The sequence below is a fragment of the Panthera uncia genome, unplaced genomic scaffold, assembly GCF_023721935.1.
Source record: "Panthera uncia isolate 11264 unplaced genomic scaffold, Puncia_PCG_1.0 HiC_scaffold_440, whole genome shotgun sequence".
NCBI classification, from domain to species: domain Eukaryota; kingdom Metazoa; phylum Chordata; class Mammalia; order Carnivora; family Felidae; genus Panthera; species Panthera uncia.
Window position 1 is genome coordinate 11,854 of NW_026059584.1, and position 24,604 is coordinate 36,457.

The 24,604-nt window shown below is 37.7% G+C and overlaps 1 long non-coding RNA gene across 2 annotated transcripts in view; it reads left to right on the forward strand.

Annotated features, from left to right (window-relative positions):
• The first annotated feature begins 6,573 nt into the window (after window positions 1-6,573).
• LOC125918103 (uncharacterized) overlaps window positions 6,574-24,604 on the forward strand; it is a 28,161-nt gene continuing 10,130 nt past the window's right edge. Inside the window, exons 1-2 of one of the 2 annotated variants that reach the window (XR_007456377.1) lie at window positions 6,574-7,426; window positions 12,885-21,156. This is a non-coding gene — a long non-coding RNA (uncharacterized LOC125918103). Of the gene's footprint in view, window positions 7,427-12,884; window positions 21,157-24,604 lie in introns of those variants that run through there. The other variant, XR_007456378.1, reaches the window with a different exon arrangement.

Consider the following 24,604-nt stretch of genomic DNA (forward strand, 5'->3'; position numbering starts at 1 on the left):
GCGTTTCTTCTGCCTCCCTGCTTCCTGCACGTGGCCACTGATAATGGGGAAAGAAGGCTTTTGTTTTTCCTTTGGGGAATTTGGGAATATTTTACATTTGTTCTGTTTCTTTTTTTTTAAAGTTTATTTCAGACAGAGGGAGGGAGGAAGAGAGAGAAAGGAGAGTGAGGAGAGAGACACAGAGGATCTGAAGCGGGCTCTGCGCCGTCATCCCAGAACCCGTTGTGGGACTTGAGCTCAAGAACCGTGAGATCATGACCTGAACCGAAGTCAGATGCTTAACTGACTGAGCCACCCAGGTGCTCATGATACTGTCAAGTGATATTGTCAAGATTTCAAAGAGTTAAGGTTTCTGTTAGGCTTTGGTGCTCTTGAGAAGGATTAGGCTATTCAGTAAGTCAGTGTCAGTGGAAAAAAAAACCACCCAAATAGTTACGGTGAGCTCCTGTGGTCTAGGTCTGTGCCATTCAATTGTTAGACAACTGCCACTATGTTCTGGTCATTTTTTAAATATATTCACGCATTTATTCCTTAGAAAACCCTGTATGATGAGTATTTTCACCAGTCCCATTTTTCATAGGAAACTGAGGATATGGAACTTGCAAAAAGGATGTACCTGAAGCTAGAGTTCAAGTCCAGACAGTTTGGCTCTAGAGCAAACGTTCGTAGCCATGGCGCCATACCGCCTGCGAGTAGATCCCTAGATGGCAAAATATTTGGCTCTCTTTAGTGACCTAGTTAGTATAATTCTTTATGTTCGGCATTTGTAAGTCATTAGATCAGAATTTCATATTAAACCCTCTACTACTTGTTTAAGAGTATATCCAGTAAGTTCAGGTTAAGGCTGTTCTGTATTAAAAATCATACATTATTTTTTCTCACTTATATTTATTTGGTTTAAATTGTCTAAAAAGGTATGTCAGAAATTTAGACATACTGGTAAGCAAAAAAGTCATATTAGAGGTTTATTGGCATAAGTCTTGGCATAAGAAATACTTGCTTCAAAATTCAGCCCTCGTTATTGCTGACATTCAGTATTGGAAATGCCAGTGAGTTTTGTATTATCTTTTAGAAGTTTTAACATTTGGTTAGTAAAATTCACTTTCATTTGAGCCTGCTTCGTTTGTAAATTTTTTATTATTGATTTGGAAATATATTAAAAAAATTTTAATCCCCTTTTGTGAGGCAGCATGGTATAAAAAGCCTGCGCTTTGGGTTATGCACTTAACAGGTTTGAATCATAACTTAGTACTTATTGGCTGTGGAACCTTGCACAAATTACTCAGTCTTTTTGACCTGCAATTTTATCATTTATGAAATGGTAATATTACTCAGTAGGATAGTTAGGATTAAATGGGAAGGTATTTCCCATACCGTGGCACGTGTTCTCTGCCTCGTTCTAACTTCTGATGGGTGCCAAAGTCTTGGGTAAAATCTCAAACTGTGAAAAAGGAGGGTGAGAATTTGAGGAAAAGGAAACCTTGAAAGACCGACTTCCTAGATTCTGTGTAAAGAAAGTATTGGATTGTTGCTCTGCAAAAGACCCCCACGTTATTTCTGGCCTCTGACTCCTTGTGTGTGGTTAAATTGAACTCCCTGCCGACAGCATCCTTAAAACTAGACCTAATCTTCTGTCCTGGTGCTTTCTCCATAGAGCTTTGTGTGCGAGCCACATGGGACTGCTGGCTTTTTCCAAATATTTTATGTATTTCCATAACTCTGTCCTGTACTCTGCTTGGAATGTTACAGTCGCTCTTGTTCTTCTGTCTGCTGATGCCTGACTGCTTAAGGATTATCTAACATATCGCCTACTTTGTGAAGCTTTATCCGTGCCCTTACAGAATTTATCCTGCTCTCTTTTTCTCTTAAAATATCTTGATCTTGTATTCAGTAGAGCCTGAGGCACGGTTGCACGTCTGTGTGTCTGTCTTCCCTGATAGAACAGGAACTCTCTCAATGCAGTAGGCTTTGCTTACTTAGCGTTACATTTTCAGTGCCCCTTCCGTAGAATGTTCAGTTTGTGTTTGGATAAGTGATTGAAAGAGGGGGCCAATTGAGTTTACTTTAATGAGTATGTAACATCCCCATTTATGTATTGTCATAAACAAATAGTTTTTTAAAGTAAGTTAATCAAATCCTTTGCAACTTTATTTTCTTTATTAGTTAGTATTCATAGTGTAAGGATAAATTTGAGTTTAGTCCTGGTAAAAGTGACTGCATTTCAAGGGCCTTTGTTTTACTGTGCTCTTCTGTAAGGCTAAAAATCTTCCTAGCGTTTTCACTGAAATTAAGAATTCAGTTAGGAAGTTTGTTAGTAGCAGTCATTATTATTTCTTTGAATAAAACATATTTCTCTGTTGTATTGCTCAGAAAAACTTGGGTGATTTCTCTCTCTCTCTCTCTTTTTTTTTTTTTTTTTTTAACGTTTATTTATTTTTGAGAGACAGAGACAGATCGTGAGCGGGGGAGGAATAGAGAGAGAGGGAGACACAGAATCCGGAGCAGGCTCCAGGCTCCGCACAGGGCCTGACGCGGGGCTCGAACTCACAAACAGTGAGATCATGACCTGAGCCGAAGTCGGACGCTCAACTGACCGAGACACCCAGGCGCTCCTTGGGTGATTTCAATTTATATTTTTGACTGACATATATTTATAATTTTTAAGGTAGGAATTCTGGGCTGGCGGCAGCTGCCACTGCTCTGGGGCCTTACTGCTTCCTCATGTTGTTTTCCGAGTGTTATTTCTCATTTTCTACATGTTGGTGCTCCCAAGACAGAGTTACAAAGTAAAGATTATTTACTTTAAGGAATTACACTGCTGTAGACTTGATTTGAGCCTCCATTCTTTTATTTTTCTCATGAATGGGTATAACAGCCTAAACCATTTCGATAATTGAACGTAGCTGCTTTTTTTAAACATTTTTATTTATTTTGAGAGAGAGAGCGTGAGTAGGGGAGGGGCAGAGAGAGAGAGGGAAAGAGAGAATCCGAAGCAGGCTCTGCGCTGCTCAGCTTAACTGACTGAGCCACCCAGGCTTCCCAATCATAGCTCTTTGAATTGAGCTACATTTTTAGGTGGGACTACTTTCTTATGTGAGAATAACAGATGACAGCTGATATTTGTAATGTTAAAAATGATAATCCTAGTAGTTTTGGAACCTTTCCAGTAAAGAACCCTTTGAGGTTGGGGTGAATTTATAAATTCTTAAAGTAACAAAAATTGCCACATAGTAAATGCTATTTAAGTGTTAGATACTTTTATCATTATATGTGTGTGTGTGTGTGTGTGTGTGTGTGTGTGTGTGTGCGCGTGCATATATGTGTATATACATATATGTTTTTGGGCAGAAACTCAGCATTTTTTTCTTTTTTTAGCTACACAGCTGAAACTGAGTCATGCAGGATAAGACAATATTTTGTCATGATGCTTAGTAAATAGACTTAGAGATAATTATAATCTTTTATAGAAATAGTACAGGTGCATTGTACCAAAAGTAGAAAATATAAAACAAAAATGAGAAAAATATATATTTCTACCACCCAGAGATGATTACTTTTAGTACCTTAGTTTGTAAATCTTTTTGTCTACATATGTCTATATGGATATATATGCATTATTATGCCAACATGACGTAATGCTATATGTTCTCTTTTGAAACCTTTATTTCAGTCAATAATAATAATACTGTCTACTTTTCCATTTCAGTAAACTTTCATCTTATCTAATGCCCAGATGATATTCATATTTCTCTAGTTAGCTCAAAAATGTTCTTTATGCCTGGTTTGCCTAGAACAGTATCCAGAACAGCATTGTACATGTGAACTTGGCTCTTAGAACCCTTAAGTCTTTTTAAGTCAAGGATAGCTACCTGTCCCTCCCCTCCTCACCTTTAAAAACAAGGCATTTGAGGGGCGCCTGGGTGGCTCAGTTGGTTAAGCGTCCGACTTCGGCTCAGGTCGTGATCTCACAGTTCGTGAGTTTGAGCCCCACATCGGGTTCTGTGCTGACAGCTCAGAGCCTGGAGCCTGCTTTGGATTCTGTGTCTCCCGCTGTCTCTGCCCCTCCCCTGCTTATGTTCGGTCTCCGTCTCTCAAAAATAAATAAACGTTCAAAAAATAAAAAGGCATTTGAGCAGAGACTGGGTCATGTGCTGTAGACCTTTTTAATTTATCCAGTTTATTCTCTGATAATGTCAGTTAGCTTGGTTTTTCTGTCTCTTTGTAAATGAGTAGCTATATCTAAATGCTTGGTGGGTTCTCAGGTTGAATATAGCTTGGCTATCATAGATGATGCTATGTCCTTCATATTGTATCACATCAAAAGTTATACGATCTCCACTTGATGATGCTGAGATTGACCAGTGAAATTGGGTGGTGGCAGTCTCTTCTGCCCATTGTTCAATTATGTTTTTTTCCTTACATTAGAAAGTATTTTGTGTGGCATTACTTTGACTGTAAGAAAGTTCAGTTCTTTTTTTATTTAAAATTTTTGTTAATGTTTATTTTTGAGAGGTAGAGTTGAGTGGGGGAGGGGCAGAGACAGGGAGACACAGAATCAGAAGCAGGCTCCAGGCTCTGAGCTGTCAGCACAGAGCCCACATGGGGCTCGAACTCGTGATCCGTGAGATCATGACCTGAGCTGAAGTCAGATGCTTAACCGACTGAGCCACCCAGGTGTTCCAGAAAGTTCAGTTCTTCATCATCAACTCACTTACTGCTTTAGAACCGGTTGTTGATCCTGGCCTAATCAATAATTTTATTAGGGTTTGCAAAATATGATTTTCAAAGTTCTGTTCTCTTGTGTTTTTCTGTAAAGTGTATCTTTGTCATATGAACTGGGGCTATTTGATTGCCCTGAAATATAGTACCTACAGGAAAATTTGCATAAATACTTAATCCGCCCCCCTCATTAGCTATTTTCAAAGTAAAGAAAGAACCATTCTGATAGCTACTTCAAATAAATGAAAAAGAGATTTTCTTTTTTTCTTTTGAACATCTTTATAGGCTCAAGGTTTTAGTTTTATTTAGGGTGTTTTAATTTACTAGCGTTTAAATTTTTTCTTTGATGCTCAGATTGTTACAGTTTTAGTTGTTGGGATGTCCTTCATGTTAGCTTCTATGTCTGGTATAGACCATTAGTCTCTGTACACCTTCCATGTTCTCTGGCACAGAAAGGAATCCCAGGCTCACCTTGAACCTTCTTGTCCCACCCCTGGCATCAGCTGTTGTTCCAAGGAGTTTAGTACCTTTTAATGTATTATGATATGAGAGATGAAATCTGGGTTTTAGGATTGTTTACTTTTGCTAAGGTAACATGCTTTTAGGCCACTTCAGTGAAAAGACCTAGAGAACATACATTTTAACGTGAGTTCGTATTTAATTAATGTTTTTACCTTGATTTTTGATTTTTTTATTTAAAAAATTTTTAATGTTTATTTTTGGGAGCAAATGAGAGAGAGAGAGAGAGAGAGAGAGAGAGAGAGAATATGTGGAGGAGGGGCAGAGAGAGAGAGAGAGAGAGAGAGAGCAAGGGAAACAAGGCGCTCGAACTCAGGAACCATGAAATCATGACCTGAGCTGAAGTGCAGAGTCAGACACTTAGCTGACTGAGCCACCCAGGTACCCCGTTGATTTCTTGATTTTATAATGGTATCTCTTTTATGTCTGTAATCATGAATCTGAAAATCATTAGCAAAATTTTATTTTTTTCCCTACAATATAAAGAAAAAAAGCTTGAGGATATCCATACTGATATTAGTAAAAACGAACTCTCAGAAGAAGTTTAAAATTTTTTTTCTAGCTGTTTTTGTTCTTATAGTGTGCTTCCTAACAAGAAGTACAGTAAAATTGTTGCACTGTCCAGATGAAATCATTTCTCCTGGTCATCAATTTGGTATTTAGTCAGGTTTGTTGTTGCTGTTTTTAGTGTATGCTTCTCCCCTTTCCCTTCCCCCTCCCTTCTCTATGAAGCAAACATTTGTATTAGTTTCTCGGTTGTGTGTGTGTGTGTGGTGTGCACATGTGCATTGGAAAGTTCAAATTCAAGCAAATACGTGTGTAAATGTTATTTCATCCAAACAGTAAATATTTTTTCATATAAAAGGTAGTATACTGTATATGTTGTGCTTCTTTTTTCTTAAAATATTTGTTAGGTCTGTTCAGTCAGTGTGTGGCAAAACTATGGATAAAACCTTTTAAAAATTCTGATACTAAAATAAAAGCTTTTAGTAATTCGATAATTATTTTTGGATTGAAAATAATACTGAGATCAACTCAATAATGTGAATGTAGCAGAAAGTGAAGGAAAAAAGATCTAGAAAAGGGCACTGGCTTTGATGAATTTTGAATTGTATTTGAAAAATGAATGGGTCCAGAAGTAGACAGGCAGAACACTTTAGGGATGATTTTGAAGAGAGGCTTGAGGCAGATTAGCTTGGCTGTTTTGGAAGGTCCATGTCAGAAAATTATGAGATTAAAGAGATGGATAGTGGATCTCAAGAAGAAATTAGTGCTGGTATGATCCAAAATACATAGAAATGTAGATTGTGTGTGTGTGTGTGTGTGTGTGTGTGTGTGTGTGTGTGTGTGTTTTAGTTAATGCTTCTGGAGTGCAGAAGTTTTTATGCCAAATATAGTGTGTGACATAAGTGAATAGAATGGCATGCTAAATGTTGATTGCCTTGATGGAAAGGGAGAATAAGTTTGTACCTTAGTTCGGTATTACCAAGTCACAAATACCAAGGACTGGAAGAGATCACTGTGGTTGTTTCAGCCTAATCATGTGGAATAGGAAATTGAAGCCTGCAAATGTCTAAGTCACATGTCAAAATTATACAACTGGTTAGATGAACAGCCAGGTCTTAAATCTGGCTTCCTAATTCTTAACTGTAGCTCCCTTTCTCTATGCCATGGTGCGTTTTATATTCATGAAAAAATTAGAAGTTGTGTAGCTATTCTTGTTTTTATTTTGATACTTGGTTTTTGTCCCAAGATAACTTGAGTTCTGTGATTTATAAAGTCTGAGGTTTTTGTTTTTCATGTACATATGCCTAAATACCGTAAATGTGGAAGTTAAGTTTTTTCCTTGAGGGCATTTTTAATGTAGTAGGTAGAGGGATTTGAAAATTATTTTGCCATATAATTATTTTGATATAATTCTTTCGGAATTAATGTATTCACTTGTGTTTCTTAATTATGCATGATGGTTTATAAATAAATAAATTTGACAGTCTTTTGCTAACATAGGTATAGTACTTTTTATAATCAGCTAATGCTTTAAAACATTTACACGTAGTTTGCATTTTTGCATATTTCAGATATTTCCTTAACCTAAGTACTCAGATATTTATCCAAACATTATTGCTATGGGGTTTCCTGCAGAAAGACTTGAAGGCGTATACAGGAACAATATTGATGATGTAGTAAGGTAAGAACTCTTAATTTTCTGTTTCAACTATTGATGTATTCATGCTGTATTTTCATTTAGAGAAGATTTCTAAACCATAGAAAACGATGTACTTGTGAGGTAAACTATTTTTATTATGTTGGTGCTCTGTACTGCTTTTTTGTTTGTTTAATGGACTTCAGTGGGATACAACTCCGTTGATAAGAACTGACCTTTGACATGATCAGGTGTATGTGATATAATTTCATGGACTCCATACAATACTTCTTAACCAAGTTAATGTCTGGATTCCATTACACTATGGTTTTGTCTTTTATTTCACAGTAGGGGATTAGGTTTAACATCAAGCGGATTCATTCACTTAAATTTATTCATCCTAAGTTGGAGATAACTGATACCATGTATTTTTTACATACAACAGTTTATAGTAGGGCATAAATGTACCAAGCGTTTGAATAAGTATTTGGTAGAGGGTCTGGACAGGAGTTGGTGGGCAAACCAAAGTCTGACTTTGTCTCTTTTATAAACGTGAGTAATTTTCTAAGTGTGATTATCATTCAGTTCCGAACAATGTTTCTCAAGGCCCATTTAAATGATTTTAATACATTTATAACCTAAGAGTACATCATGTGTTTCATGAGAGAAGAAATTTGTGTCTGCTGTGTAGTCTCAGTATATTTTCTCATTCCAAATAAAAAATATATATGTATGAAAAACTAACTGTAAATGTCCGTAGAAACTTTAATGGTTTTTAAAGTTTAAAATTTTGGATTATTCCCTTTATGCTCTTTCAGAAATCTCTTTCTTGGAGACTTTGAATTTAAATGTTTGCTGGGAATTAAATGTTACAGTGAGTGGGAGAGCACTTTGTAAAGCATTATGCAGGTGTAGAGTCCTTTTGTATTAGTTGTTTAAGCACATGAGCCGACCTGTGTCCTTATATGAGTGAGCCACAAGTTGTTTTTCTAAGTGGTAAGTTTTTACCAATTTGCTTTGAACCAATGTATATTTAAATTTTGCCATATTGAGTTGTGTCCAGTTGGACTTCTGTAGTGTTTCTGTTCTGTGCAGAATTAGTAAATGTCAGTGTCTACAAAAACTACAGAAAAGCCCCAAACTACTTCTTTGTAGTTTGTATTACAGTTATAGCTACATGAGACTGTTAGAAGTGCTGTTTAAGAACTCGAAAATAGGGAAATAAATTTGTTTTCTCCTAGTTAGGTGGGACACAGTTGGAAGGATGCTTACCATCACAGATCCATGAGAGCAACACTGTGATACGGTTTAGTCAGTGGCAGTACACATGTACAGAAAATGTGGGTGGTAGAGAAAAGAATGAGGGATGTAAATTTTGAATCAGCAGAGAAGGAGGATCTGGAAAAGGAGTCGTGCAGTCACCAGACTTGTGTTCTCTGCGGTGGTGCAGGAGTGTTCATGAGGCCTCCTTATAACCTAGGCAAGATATCCTCCAGGGTGACTATCTTATATTACTGCTTTATCGTTCTGTGTCCAACCAAGTACTGATTCAATCAAATCAGGTTAGTACTCACCTGGAAAAGGAGTATGAATAGTCTGGGTAGAGGACAAGTTTTCTGATCACTGTAAGGGTATCATCCTCGTGGTAAATTAACCTGGCATGTTAGTTTTGGTTGGTTCTCTTTGTTCTCTTCTGACTGAATTAGTTTCTTCTGACTTGTTAGTCACGAGGCTGATTTTTCATCTTTCAGGTTACTGATAAAGTTCAGTTTTTGGATCTGTACACTTCATTTTCAGACCTTAGATTGTAATAATTTCACCAAGAAAATACTTTTTTGGGAAGCATTTTGATATGTCATCTTCTGACTTCATAGCCCTCGCCTGAATTAATGACACTGAATTAAGATTCCCAAATTTGGGGCTCCTGGGTGGCTCAGTCAGTTAAGCGTCCGACTTTGGCTCAGATTATGATCTCGCGGTTCACGAGTTCGAGCCCCATGTCGGACTCTGTGCTGACAGCTCAGAGCCTGGAGTCTGCTTCAGATTCTGTGTCTCCCTCTCTCTCTGCTCCTCTCCTGCTCATGCTCGCTCGTGCACTCTCTCTCTCTCTCAAAAATAAAATAAAACATTAAAAAGTTATTGAAAAAAAAAAAGGATTCCCAAATTTAATTTGTAATCTGTAACCAAGATTGAAGTTTATTCTGCCTGCTTTAATGTATCTAGCTTATTTTGTCCAGTTCTTGGCTTTTTCAAATGTTATTCCTTAAAAAAGTTTTTATGTACATGGTTTTTTATTTAGCCAGTAGTTGCTTTAGCCAACTGATCCTGTCACCTTTATGGTAATGGCAGTGGTAATAGCACGTAAATGATGAGGAATTACCTGTGGAATATAATAGCTATGCTGTGCCTGGTTTGTCTTGTCCTCCCACATGTTGCGATTGGGGGATAAATGGCTAGTGAGGCTTTGCTGGCTTCCGTTGCTCACTCCGCTCCCCTTCTGCGAGAGAGAGGATGAACAGTGACCAAGAAGATAGTTGTGGTTTTTCCTGTGAAATAAAATAAAAATAAGTAACTTCCAAGTAATTGGTCTGTTAGGATTAACTTCTCCAAGGGGGAATGGCTGTCTCTAGTACCTAAATGATTGATTTTCTTGTTTGGTTCCCACGGTATTGGACACAGTAGTAATAATCAGTAGTGATTCCTTTTTGGCTCAAAGATGATAATGTCTCAGTGAAAAATGTGTCTTTATTCTTGTAAATTTTCTCTCAACAAACATTTCCAGTTGGATTTTCCTTTGCCCTCTCATTCCATGTGTTTTCTATGATTTCTCCCCAAAGGAGAAACACTGTGCCAGGTTCATAGTTTGTTAGTGTTGAACATCTTTGCTTTGAGTACAAGAAACTCACATTGCAAATGCCTTTACTTAAATTATGCAGTATTTAACCGTTGGGGATATGGTTTGTTAATGGCAACATGAAATTTTATATTTGAGGTACTCAAGTGACAAATATTTAACTTCTTTTGAGGTTACCTCCTAGGGTCAGGAATTGATGCAAAAAAATAAAAAGTCGGGGAGAAGTGAACAAAGCTGAAATTTTTAACTATCTTAACTGCAAATGTTTTGTTTAATAAGCAATCAGAATTGACAGGGTAGGACAACGATGTCTCAAAAAGAAAGTTGAAGAGCTGAACTCTTCCCAGATTGTTTTTTCTTCTTTTCCTCTTATTAACCACCTTCTCTCCTCCTCCTTTATTGCCCCTAAGATCTTGCTCTGAACTGCTGGTAATTTGAAACAATGTTTTATTCAAATAATTGATTATTGTGTGGTAATCTCATCCCTGGGGCTAATATTGAAGTTACCCTAATTTATATGTTATCTGGTATAAAATCTAAGCAGTCTTTAACAAAGTGATGAATTATGTGTTTAACAGACATAGCTTAGGAACTGTTCTGTACTTAATAAATCAGACAAATGTAGGTTTAATAGAGTCGTGAACTGGCTTTCTTACTGCAGAACCTTTAATATACTACTATGCCTTGTAACTCTCCCAAGAGTGAAATTTGAATATGCTGCTTTTCTTTTCCTGTTTTTCTTTCTCTTCCCTTCCCTTCCCTTCCTTTCCTTCCCCCTTCTCTCTTTCTTTTCTTTTTATATGTTAAATAATGTCTTCTAAACAGTGTTCCTTGGAGCATAATTTGGGAAGTGTTGAAAATGAAAAAAGATGCATAGAACAATATTTCCCCTTAGTCTGAAATCAGTAGGAAGTAATTTGCTTCCCGTTTTATTGGAACGATGTTAGATGTGGGTGGGTTCCCATATTTATTGTAAGGAAATGCTTTGAGCTTAGTCTTCTGATATATAGTGATTTTCTTTTTTTTTTTTTTTTTTTTTTTTTAATTTTTTTTTTCAACGTTTTTTATTTATTTTTTGGCACAGAGAGAGACAGAGCATGAACGGGGGAGGGGCAGAGAGAGAGGGAGACACAGAATCGGAAACAGGCTCCAGGCTCTGAGCTGTCAGAGCCTGTATATATATAATATATATATATATGGCTGTATTACAGATTCAGGTGCAGCTTCCAGCTTTCCTCTTTTATACATTTTCTCCCTGAAGAAACGTCACATATTCTTATAATTATATGTTGATCTCTCAATCAACCTTAATTATGTGTTGATATTCCATGAAAAAGGAAGTGTTTGTCATCCCAACATTATCATTATTGGTTATTCAGTTAAAAAATTAAAAAGAGATTATGTAGAGGAAAGCTTCGAAATAATTTAGAGAGAATATCAATTCCATTCTCCCTTTTCAACAACTTTTGACTTCTTCCTTGTATTGCCTTTCTTTTCCCTGCTTCCTTTTTGTTCTTCATTGAGGTGAAAATTACATAACATAAAATTAATAATTTTAAAGTGTACACTTCAGTGACATTTGGTACTTTCACAATGTTATGTAACCACCACCTCTTTGAAGTTCCAAAACATTTTTATCACCCCAAAAGAAAAAGCTCTACCCATTGGCTGCCTCCCACTTCTTTTGTTGGTCTTATTTTCTTAAAATAGCAGTCTTGACAGATTTGACAGTGTTTATAGTATCTGCACCAATTCAGTTTTTGATATTTTAATAATAGGTAACATGTATTTTACATTTATTTACATACGTATGTTGCTTTTGTACAGTTTACATGTGTCATATTTTATTTTATTTTATTTTACTTATTTATTTTGAAGGAGAGAGAGAGCAGGGGAGGTGCAGAGAGAGAGAGAGAGAGAGAGAGAGAGAGAGAGAGAATCCCAAGCAGGTTCTGCGTTGTCAGCAGAGAGCCCCATGCAGGGCTTGATCTCACAAACCAAAATCAAGCTGAAATCAAGAGTCAGCGCTTAACCAACTGAGTCACCCAGGTGACATGTGTCATCTTATTGAAAAACTGCAGTTTTTAATAAGTCCCCATTTCATATATGGTGTTAAAGAAGTTAGCTTCCCCAAGTACCAGAGCTGGTTAAGTAGTGAGGCTAAGGGTTGAGTCCAGTCTGTCAGATTCCAAAGCTGATAGCCATATGATCCTGTATGTCAGAGAACAAAATGTTTTATCCTATACATGTGTACACCAGAGGTTATATACCATGTATAGGTAAATACCAGAAAGTTTATTTAGGATTTGAGTTTCCAGATTGAAAAAAGCTATATTGTGCCAAGCCCAATGAATGAAAACAGGCCTATACCAGGCAATTATTGTGAGATTTCTTTTTTTTTTTTTAATGTTTATTTATTTATTTTGAGAGAGCATGTGCCTGGGGGGAGGGGCAGAGAGAAGGAGAGACAGAGAATCTCAAGCAGGCTCTTTCCCATAAGCACAGAGCCTGACACAGGGCTCCCTCTCAACGACCCTAGGGATCATGACCCGAGCCAAAATCAAGTGTCGGACACTCAACTGGCTGAGCCACGTAGGCACCCCTGAAATTTCTTTAATGATGCCAGAAATAATGAGAATGTCTCAAAAGCTTTCAGGGTCATGTAGGAGGGATTAGGAATATACATGACGTCCAGCTTCTCAGGATGGAAGAATTAATGATGGAAGATGGAGGTACAGTGTGTCACGTTTGCGTTCAGCATAGAGTTCTGTATCCAGCCGAGCCACCAGCCGAAGTGCGAGAGGAAGAAAGAAAGCCATTCGAGAAGAGCAGCAAAAACTTGTATCCATGCAACATTTCTTAGAAAATTATTAGACAGTGTGTTCTAACAAAACAAGAGAATAAGCCATGAAAGAAGAGAAAGGGGCTTTGGTAAATTGAGGCTCCAACTCCGAAGCAGCAGAGGAAAGCCCAGGGATGACACCTGTGCCATCGGCTGAAGAGCAGCTAGTTCTGGGTGAGCAGTATGACAGAGGGCATCAAAGAAGAAAATAAGAAGTAGAACTGATAGATGGATACTGAAATGTTTTGGGAAAACGTGATAGATTCTTACAAATATAGGTGAATTAGGTTAGGAAGCAAATGTTAACATCTGCCGATTGGCTTCTTAACCACAAATTGTCATATTGCCGTTGAAGGTAGGGATTCGGAGAAGTGAAATGTGGAGGTGCTTCTGGTTTTGTAAGCTTCATCTACCATGGCAGAAGATAGGCAGGTAATTGATAAACCTGTAGGAAGCAGTGGTATGTATATTATAGAGAAATGCCAAATTAAATACCAGCAAAAAGGATATGATAGTTGAGGATGGTTACGTTTGGAGAAGACCCAGGAACAGATGAATGAATAGAGCTGGAGATGAATTTTTTTTTTTATTGTGGTAAAATTTTATATACACATATATATATCTATAAAATATGTGCAATACAATTTACCATTTTGACCATTTCTAAGTACACTAGTGGCATTAGGAACATTCACATCGGGCAACCATCACCAGTACCCATCTCAGACTTTTTTTTAATCACCACACTGAAACCGTGTACCTGTTAAGTAGGAACTCCCCAGTGCCCCTACTCTCAGCCTGGCAACACTGTTCTACTTTCTGTCTTTGGTATTTATTCTGGGTACCTTATGTTAAGTGGAGTCAGGCAATATTTGTCTTTTTGTGACTGACTTAGTGTGACATAGCATGTGACTTCACTTAGCATAACGTCTTCAGGGTTCATTCCTGTTCTGGCCTGCGTCAGGATTCTCTTCCATTATATGTATATACCACATTCTGTTTATCTGTTCATCCACTGATGGACATTTGGGTTGCTTCTGCCTTTTGACTATTGTAAATAATGCTGGTGTGAACACAGGTGTACCAGTATCTGTTCAAGTCCCTGCTTTCAGTTCGTTTGGTTGTACACCCAGAAATGGAATGGCTGGGCCAAATGGTAATTCTGTGTGTAATTTTTTTGAGAAACTGCCGTATTGTTTTCTACAGTGGCTGTATCATTTTTCATTCCTACCAGCAAGTGTAAGTGTTCCAATTTCTCTACATCCTCAACATTTACTATTTTCTGGGCTTTAAAAAAAAAATTTTTTTTTTAAGAGCCACCTTAATGGGTGTGAAGTACTATCTCATTGTGGATTTTTTTTCTTCCCTATCTTTATCTTTTGTTTATTTTTTAATTTTTTTTTTTAATGTTTAGTTATTTTTAAGAGAGAGAGAGACAGATTGTGAGTGGAGGAGGGGCAGAGAAAGGGAGACACAGAATCTGAAGCAGGTTCCAGGCTCCGAGATGTCAGCACAGAGCCCGACGCGGGGCGCTAACCTACCAAATGTGAGATCATGACCTGAGCTGAAGTCAGACACTCAACCGACTGAGCCACCCAGGTGCCCCCCCGTCGTTATTTTAAACTACTGTAACTTGGAGAAATCACACACCTCAGCTACAGAAGCAGAGACCTGAGAAACTTCCCTTCCCCTTGGTAACTGACCTCTCCTGCAAACCCCTTCTTTCAAAGTCAGAGGGAGGGGATGAAACATAAAAGAACCCTTATTTTAGCTAGAATCTTTCTGAGATTTTCCCGTTCTTCTTAGTTTTGGGGTATGACAGCTGGTAATTTCTTCATTTGCTAGGAACCAGAGCTCTGGGAAATCTAGTTAACCAGGAGGCCTGGTGTTTAAAAAAATGAAGAAATGCTAAAAGGATCTTAGAAACAGAGGTACTTAAAATGTGCACATTGAATGCATCAATACTTTCAGCATATGCATGCGTACAATGGCTATATAATTATCTTGAGACAACTTCCAAAGTCTAAATTTGAGGCTTATGATCTCCCTTCTTGGAAGGCCTATTTAAGCATCTAGTAGATTGAGTATTACATTTTTACCACCTAATGGGAGGCCTTCCATCTCCTCCTCCCTCTGTTCCTCTTTTAAATTTGAGTCTAGGGGCGTCTCGGTGACTCAGTCTGTTGAGTGTCCGACCTCACCTCAGGCCACGATCTCGCAGTTGACGAGTTCCAGCCCCGCATCAGGCTCTGTGCTGATGGCTCGGAGCCTGGAGCCTGCTTCCGATTCTGTGTCCCCCTCTCTCTCTGCCTCTTCCCCTCTCATGCTCTGTCTCTCTCTGTCTCAAAAATAAAGATAAACATTAAAAAATTTTTTCTTTTTCAATTTGAGCCTAGACAAGTATAGCACAGGTTCCAGAAAATGTCCAGTGGTTTTTGATCTTTGGGGAATGCAATTTTGTGTATATTTGCTAAGTGATATATTTTTTTAAAGGAGGCATATAGTTAACATATGTGTTATATTAGTTTCAGGTGTACAACATAGAGACTGGACAATTCTGTGCCTTATGTTATGCTCACCACAAGTGGAACTACTGTCTGTCACCACACGGCACTGTTACACTGCCATTGACTCTGTTCGCCATGCTGTACCTTTTCACCCCTGGCTCATTCCATAACTGGAAGCCCATATCTCCCACTTGCCTTTACCCGTTTTGTCCATACCCCTACCCGCTTCCCTCTAGCAACTATCAGTTTGTTCTCTGTATTTACAGGTCCGTTTCCGCTTTTTGTTTGTGTATTCATTTGTTTTGTTTTCCAGATTCTATATATATGAGTGAAATCATATGGTGTTTGTCTTTCTCTGACTGACGTCTGTAACTTAATACCGTCTAGGTCCATCCATGTTGTCACAAATGGCAAGATCTACTTTTTTTAATGGCTGAGTAATATTCCATTATGTTTGTGTGTATGATGTCTTCTTTATTCATTTCTCAGTGGACACTTGGATATTATAAATAATGCTGCAGTAAACATAGGGGTGCATGTGTCATTTTGAATTAATGTTTTAGTTTTCTTGTGCTAGGTATCGAGGAGTGGAATTACTGGATCATATGGTATTTCTATTTTTAACTTTTTAAAGATGTTTATTTTGAGAGAGAGACAGAGAGAGCACGTGCGTGTGCACAGGGGAGGGGCAGAGAGAGGGAGAGAGAGAATCCGAAGCAGGCTCCATGCTCAGTGCGGAGCCCAGTGTGGGCCTTGGTCGGATGCTTAACCGACTGAGCCACCTAGGGGCCCCCTCTTTTGAATTTTTTGAAGAACCTCCATACTGTTTTCCACAGTGGCTGCACTGTGGAATTCATATGCCACATATTCCTATTCCTACCAACAATGCATAAGGGTTCCTTTCTCTCCACATCCTTGCTAGCCCTTGTTTCTTTTGGATTCTAGACATTTTGATGGTTGTAAGGTGATATCTTAGTGTGGTTTTGATTTGCATTGAACATCTTTTCATGTGCTTATTGACTGAATATCTTCTTTGGAGAAATGTCTAAGTTTTTTGCCTATTTGTAAATTGAATGCTTTATTTTTTTGTTGTTGAGTTCTAGTAGTTCTTTATGTATCCTGGGTATTAATCAGGTGATTTGCAAATATTTTCTCCCATTCTATGGGTTGCTTTTTTGCTTTGTTGATAGTGTCCTTTGATGCATAAAATGTTCAGAAGTTTGATACAGTCCAATTTAGCTATCTTTTTGTTGACTGTGTCTTTGGTGACACATCCAAGAAATCATTGCTAAACTGGTATCCTAAAGCTTTTCTCTCATGTTTCCTTTTTAAGAGTTTAGAGTGTTAGGCCTTTTTTTAGGTCATTAATCCATTTTGAGTAATTTTTGTGTATGGTGTAAAATAAGGGTCCAACTTAATGTTTTTACATGAGGATATCCACTTTTCCCAGCACCATTTGTTGAAAAGACTGTCCTTTTTCTACTGAATGGTCTTGGCACACTTGTCAAAAAATTATTTGACCATATATACAAGAATTTATTTCTGGTCTCTGTTCTAGTTCACTGGCATATATGTCTGTTTTTGTGTCAGTACCACACTTTGTAGCTTTGTAGTAAATTTGAAATCAGGAATTGTGAGTCCTACAATTTTGTTCTTCTATTTCAGGATTGTTTTGGCCTTGGAGGGTTCTTTGAGACTCTATATGAATTTGGGGATGGAATTTTCTACTTCTGCCCCCCCCCCCAAAAAAAAAAAAGTTTTTGGGATTTTGATAGGAATCACATTAATCTGTAGAATGTGTTGAAATCTTAACAATATCAAGTCCTGATCTACGAATGTGGGATGTCTGTCCATTTATTTAGGTCTTTAATTTTTTTCAACAGTGTTTTGTAGTTTTCTCTGTGTATCACCTTGATTAAGTTCATTTATAGATACTCTTTTTCAATGCTATTGTAAATGGAATTTTCCATTTTGGACTGTTCATTGTTAGTGTACAGAAATGCAACAGATATTTGAATTTGAATTTTGTATGCTGTTACTTTACTTAATTTGTTAATTCTAACAATTTTTTGTGGAATCTTTAAGGTTTCCTACATATAAGAACATGTCATCTACAAACAGGTAACTTCATTTCTTCCTTTCCAATACGGATGCCTTTTTGGATAGAAGTGGCAAAAGCAGACTTCCTGTCTGTCTTGTTACTGACCTTAGAGGAAAATTTTTGTCTTTTATGATCGCATATCATACTAGTTGGGTGTGGATTTTTTTTAATAGATTTTATTTTTTAGAGCCACTTTTCATTCATAGCTACATTCAGCAGAAGGTAGAGAAGATTCCCATATCCCGCCTGCCCTCACACATGTATAGTCTCCTTCACCAGTTTTTTTTAAGTGTATTTACTTTGAGAGAGAGAGAGAGACAGCCTGAGTGAAGGAGGGGCAGAGAGAGAGGGAGCACACATGGAGCCTACTTGGGAATTCTCTCCCTCCCTCTCTGTCTGCCCCTCCCTTTCTCCCTCCGTCCCTCCCTCCCTCTCTCTGTCTCTCTCTTTCTTTCTCTCTCTCTCTCTCTCTCTCTCTCTCTGTTTCTCTCTCTCTCTCTCTCTCTCTCTCTCTCTCTCTAAATAAACATTAAAACATTTTTTGTCCAGGGGCACCTGAGTGGCTCAGTTGGTTGAGCGTCTGACTTCCGCTCAGGTCATGATCTCATGGTTTGTGGGTTCGAGTCCCACATCGGGCTCTGTGCTGACAGCTCAGAGCCTGGAGTCTGCTTTGGATTCTGTGTCTCCCTCTCTCTATGCCCCTTCCCACTTGCGCTCTGTCTGTGTCTCTCTCTCAAAAATAAATAAACATTAAAAAAATTAAAAAAAATTTTTTTTGTCCAAAACCACAGGATGCATACCAAGAGTGAACCCTAATGTAAATCATGGACTTTCTGTATGATAACGATGTGTCAGTATAGATAAACTAATTATAACAAATACAGTAAAACCTTGGGTTGTGAGTAACTTGTTCTGCGAGTGTTTCACAAGATGAGCAAACATTTCTAATAAAGTTTAACTTGATAAACGAGCGATGTCATGCAATACGAATAGTATGTGAAGCCAAATGTCACATGATCACAACTGAGCCAATGGTTCTTCTCTCTCTCTCTCTCTCTCTCTCTCTCTCTCTCTCTCTCTGGGATTGTAGGTGATGATTTCCCGTGCTCAGATGCTCAGTCTCAAGCCGTGGTGTTTGGCAGAAATCAGTGATTTTTCAGGATGTTGGAAGGTGCCCACAACTGGCACTGGTGTATTTTTGTCACTTCAAAGCACCTGTGGACAGTCCTTTGCTTTTCCCCACAAGAGTGAGCTTAGGAATGCTTTGCTTCATTCTAGGTCAGGCTGCCTACAGATAGAGACCCTTTCCTCTGCTGCCTTATGCCAGTTACATGAAATACAGTCTATGACAAGAGTTTATTAATTCTGCACTGTGGTCAGCATCCACGTGAGCGTATACAATGGCCCCGTGCAGAAAAAGATTCCTTTGAGTCGATAGATAGCAGTGATTCTGTTGGTGATAGTGAAAGTTGTCCTACACAATAACCCTCCTCTCTCCTGTCTCCCTCAAACCAACCATGAAGGTTATCAAAGGGAAGTACAGGTTAATTTATTTTTCCTTATGCTTTGTATTTTCTTTATTATTTTGTATTATATTACAGTATTGTAATCATTTTTATATGAATGTTTTTGGGTTGTGGAACAATCATCTGAGTTTCCTTTATTTCTTATGGGGAAATTTGCTTTGATATACAAGTACTTTGGATTAGAAGTGTGTTTTTGGAATGAGTTATGCTCGCAAACCAGGGTTTTACCATATACCACTCTGGTAGAGGGCATTAATAATGAAGGAGAGCCCAACATGGGGCTCAGTCCCATGAACCGTAAGATCATTACCTGAGATGAAATCAAGAGTCAGACTCTCAACCGACTGGGCTGCCCAAGCGCCCCTGGGTTTGGACACATTTTAATGACGTGTCCATCATTATAGTAATATACAGAGTACTTTCATTGCTCTAAAAGTAGTCTGTATTCTGCCAATTCATCCCTCTCCATCCTCCCTGCCCCCTGGCCTCTGGCAAATGCTGATATTTTTACTGTCTTCATACTTTTGACTTTTCTAGAATGACATATAGGTGAAATCATCCAGTATGTGCATATAGAAACTCTCCTACTATGCAATATGGCAGTATATGAAAAACCCACAACATGCACAATGGTATGGCCATTTTGGAAGATGGTAGTTTCTTACAAAACTAAACATACTCCATAAAATCAAGCAAATGCATCCCTATGAGTAGTTACTCAAAAGAGTTGAAAACTTGCATTCACACAAACATGGGTGTCATGTCTTAAATGCCTGACTCCCAAAAGAGGAAAAAGGGGGATAAAAGGAGGAAAAAAAAAAAAAAGCCTCTGGATCTTTAAATCCCCTGGAAGCCTTTTCCATCAGTGGGGATTTCAGCCGGGGTGGCCTGCTTCTGTGTCTGCATGTCTGTTATCATAAGCAGAAGTCAATGATAAGAACACAGATCTCTGATATTTGGAGGACAAGGTCCCATGAGCTGGTGCAGGCTGTGCTAGGAGTATGTACATGGCTGCCTGCTGGGAGGTGAGGGGCACTGGGGGTGAATAGCTGCTGCCATACTGAGTTGAAACGGGCTGAAATTAACTATGATTTACGGTCTAAGCCTTCGTCTGGACGATGCAAGCTTTTGACTAGACTCCAGGGTTCCAAAATAGTTACATCAGTCCGATTATGCCAGTAGAGTACTTGTCTAGGTGGGGAGATGGGTTTCCTGGGGTTCCTATTCTGCCATCTTCCCTCAACTAGTTTTTTATTACATGTTTTTGTCTGTCTTTTGAAATACATGTTTATATATTATTTTGACAAAAATAGTTTTAAAATGCACTTTGGCAGCTTACTTAGGACTATTTCATAGGAATTCTTTGAGGAAAGAAAAGACTTCTAAAAAAGACAAAGACTGTTTATTCTCACAGCTGTCTTTAGTGAATTCAGATTTTTATATATTGAAATTATTTGAAGTAAGGTATAGTTGTCTTAGAAAGATTTATATTCTAGATTTTCCACATCTTGAGGATATTACCTCTTTGCTCTTGTCTAAGTTTTTAACCTACTTTCCAAGTATCTCCAGTTAAATTTTCCCATTTCCCTTTGGAAAGTGCTGTTTTCTTGCTTTTTTTCCGCTTTTCCATTGTATCAAATTTATAAGGCAATGAGCCAATTGTGGGCATGAAATCCTTGGGAGGAGAGAGGAGGAAGTGGGAGGGGCAGCCATGGTGAATGTTTTCCTAAGTAATATTCAAGTTCTTTGAGAGAACTTACCCTCCCCCCTTTTTAAAAATGCTGTGATATTTTCTTTTAAATAGATTGTTTATTCTCCTGCCAGTCTCCCTGTTGCTCAAATGCTAGATAAGAAATTGTAAAGTTCACATGTTAAAGGGAGCACAAAAAGTATTTTACCAACCCTCAATCAAAAAAAAAAAAAAAAAAAAAAAAAAAAAGGAAAATGCTGTAGATGAACAGGGTCAGGGTTCTTGGTTGCATAGGATGGAAAATAGCTCTAAATAACTTAATCAGAAAATAATTACTTGCAAAATGTTAGATAGCTCATAGCTCACGGCTCAGAGCCCTGAGCTGGGAAGATTGGCAGAAGCCAAGGGAAATAAGGCATGTCACCAGGTTACGATAAGGGCAGTCTCTGCTTAGGATGCTGACTGCTATTGGACGCTTGCTGTCCTAGTGCTGTCCCAGTGCTGTCCCAGTGTCCCACACTGCTGCCTTGACTGGATATTGGTGACTGTGCTCATTACCTTTCCACTCTGCTGGAGATCTCTCTCCATGACCTGACTCCTCCGCACCCTGCTTTTACCCCTGGGAGTCAGTGTCCAGAGCAGGAGGACCTAACTGGTCTCGGCCTTGCTCCCATGAGGAGAAAGATGGGGAAGGGGAGTATTTATTTGCTTCTCACCTTTTGAAATTGTCTCCAAACTGAAATGGGTTTGGGTGCAGAGCAGCCTCAAAAGGACTAATACCTCCTACCGATTTCTCCTGCTTTACACCTCCTGTCTTCAGACTCTGTTTGCAACTAGAACTTGCAGTCATTCTTTAAAGAATTGTTTTCATCTCAGACCTACTTTTTACAAAAAAACAGATGGGAACATACTGCATACTCTTCTGCATTTTGCTTTTTTTCATTGAACGTACTTAGGAATTTTCCATACTGGCACGGAGGTGAAACATCTTTTTATTGGTTGTCCTTTATTCCATTTTATGATCATTCCATCATAAATAGTCCCCTCTGAGGGACATTTAGGTTATTTCTGGTTTATCACGATTGAAAACAGTACTCTAGGAAACATTTTCACACATGTATCTTGCTGTCCTTTTCCAAGTATTTAAGGTAAATTCCTAGCAGTGGAGTTGCTGCGACCAGTGGGTCCATGGATTAAACTTTCACCCTCAAAAACAGTATCATTTTATATTCCCACCCACATGCATGAGAGTGTTTCCTCCCTCCCACAGCCTTGGCAGACTTTAAACTTATCAACTTTTTGCAGTTTGTTGTAATTTGATTTTTGATTGCATTTCTTTAATTGTGACATAAAGCCACTTTGTGTTTATTGGTCATACGTAATTTTTTCCTTTGATCTGTACATGAGTGCTGACTCCATCTTCAACTTTTTTAAAAAAATTTTTTCCTAAATGATTTTGATGAACTCTTCAGAAAAAAGGAAGTTAGTTCTCTTTGTTCAGTTTTATGGCCCTGCCTCTGCTTGCCTTGAATTTGATAACTGCAAGATTCAGATGAAGTTATTATAGAGCTTGATGGATTACTCTATTTTGAATTATTGATTGCTGACTGCTTTACTAATATGTACAATCATGAAATACCAAAGATTTTTTTTGTTGATAGTTGTTTGTTAAAGAATATTCTTTAAGAAATCACCTTGCTTAAACAGCAAATTGACAATGCTTTTAATCCAGAAGAATGTCATGTATCCACCACTGTTTGAGTTACTGAATCAGCTACATTCTCTTGGACAGAGATGGTAGAAATAAAAGGGAACTTAGTGGTTTTTAAACCTTTTTTTTTTTTTTTTTTTTAAGGAGTTCTGCTTTTTCTCTGGTTCTAGTGTCATATAGCTGTCTAACCTGTGGCATGCTGCCTTACTTAATATTCTTTTTGATGCAAACATTTTCCTCACTCCAAGCCTTTTCTTTTGTTGTTACCATTTTTATGTTCTTTTATATGTGCTATTTGTGTTCATCTATGATTATTCCCTTTTTTTTTTTCCCTGCTTGTTAAACCTTTTAAATCTGAATGTTATGGGTAAATTTCACTGCAGCTTTGTTGATTGGTTTTCTGAGATAATTTCTGTTATTTTCTCATTTGTCTTTTTTAACCTAGTATCATTTGTAATTGTTTATACAGAATTTTAGTTTTTAAAGTCTCTCTGTAGTCTTTCCTCTTAGATTTTGAGTTATGAATTCATAGCCTGTTATTTAAATGAAGCTTTTGAAATCCGTTTTACTGATCTGTATCATATCTAACTATGCCAGTATTTCCTTCCTTGTCTGACGTGAACTCTAAAATTATATGAACACTTTCTCCCTGTTTCCTGGCATGTCCACTCAAACTTGTTCCTCATTCTTGGTTGAAAATGTGTCCAGAGTTGTAGTTTTCTTCTTTATTAATCAAGCATGTCAGGAATTTGTTAGAAAACTAAATATGGTTGAATACTTTTTCTGTAAGTATTTTGACAGTTGTAAAGTACTATATCTTTCCTGTTTCAGTTTTATGCACTATTCCAAGAATGTACCCATTTCTACCTTACTAAGGCACGTATATTGTGTTCCACTGGATTTTTTCATAGATACATGTATTTTAGACTTGTGCTATCTAGTATAGTAGCCATGAGCCACATGTAGCTATTTATGTTAAAAAAATTTTTTTTTAATGTTTGTTTATTTTTGAGAGAGAGCGGGGGAGGGGTAGAGAGACGGGAGACAGAGGATCTGAAGCAGGCTTTGTGCTAAGAGCAGAGCTTGAACTCATGAACTGTGAGATCATGATCTGAGCTGAAGTCAGACGCTTAACTGACTGAGCCATCCAGACGCCCTATTTGTTTAAATTTAAATTAATTAAAATAAACATTGATTTTCATTTGCACTAGTCGCCTTTCAAGTGCTCAATAGCTACATGTGGTTAGTGGCTACCATGTTGGACGACATAGATACAGAACATTTTCATCATTGTGGAAGGTTCTATTGTACAGTGCCATTCTAGACAGTGCCGTTTTGCTTTTCATTCTAAAAAGGTCTCATTCCTGGAGATGATATAATTATTCCTTCTATGGCTATCTCTGGTATTAAGCAAAAAAAATTTGAGATATTTTGAGGTGGGTTGCATTTTACATATTCATAGTTATAATCAGATTACTTTTAAAAATCAACTTTATTGAAGTATAATTTATGTGCAATGAAATGTAGTCACTTTTAAGTTTACAGTTCAGTGAGTTTTGACATGTATACACATCCACGTAAACAGCACCATAGCCAAGATTTAGAACATGCCCTTCTGCCATCAGGTCCCCAAACCTGGTTCTAGGCAGTTTCTAAATCTTAATTGTAGTTAAGTTTTGCCTGTATGGATATTTTATATAAATGCAGTTACATGGTATGTACTTTTTTTGTATCTGGCTTTTTTCTCTAAGCATAATTATCTCAGTTGCTGCTTGCATCAGTAATTTGTTTCTTTTTATTGCTGAGTAGTATTCCATTGTATGGATAGGGCAGGATTACTTACCCATTCACCTTTGATGGACATTTGGGTTGTTTTAAATTTGGGTCTATTATGAACAAAGCTGCTATGAGCATCCATGTCTAAGACTTTTGTGGACATTTATTTTCATTTCTTTTGATAAAATATCCATGAGTAGAATTGCTGGGTCATAT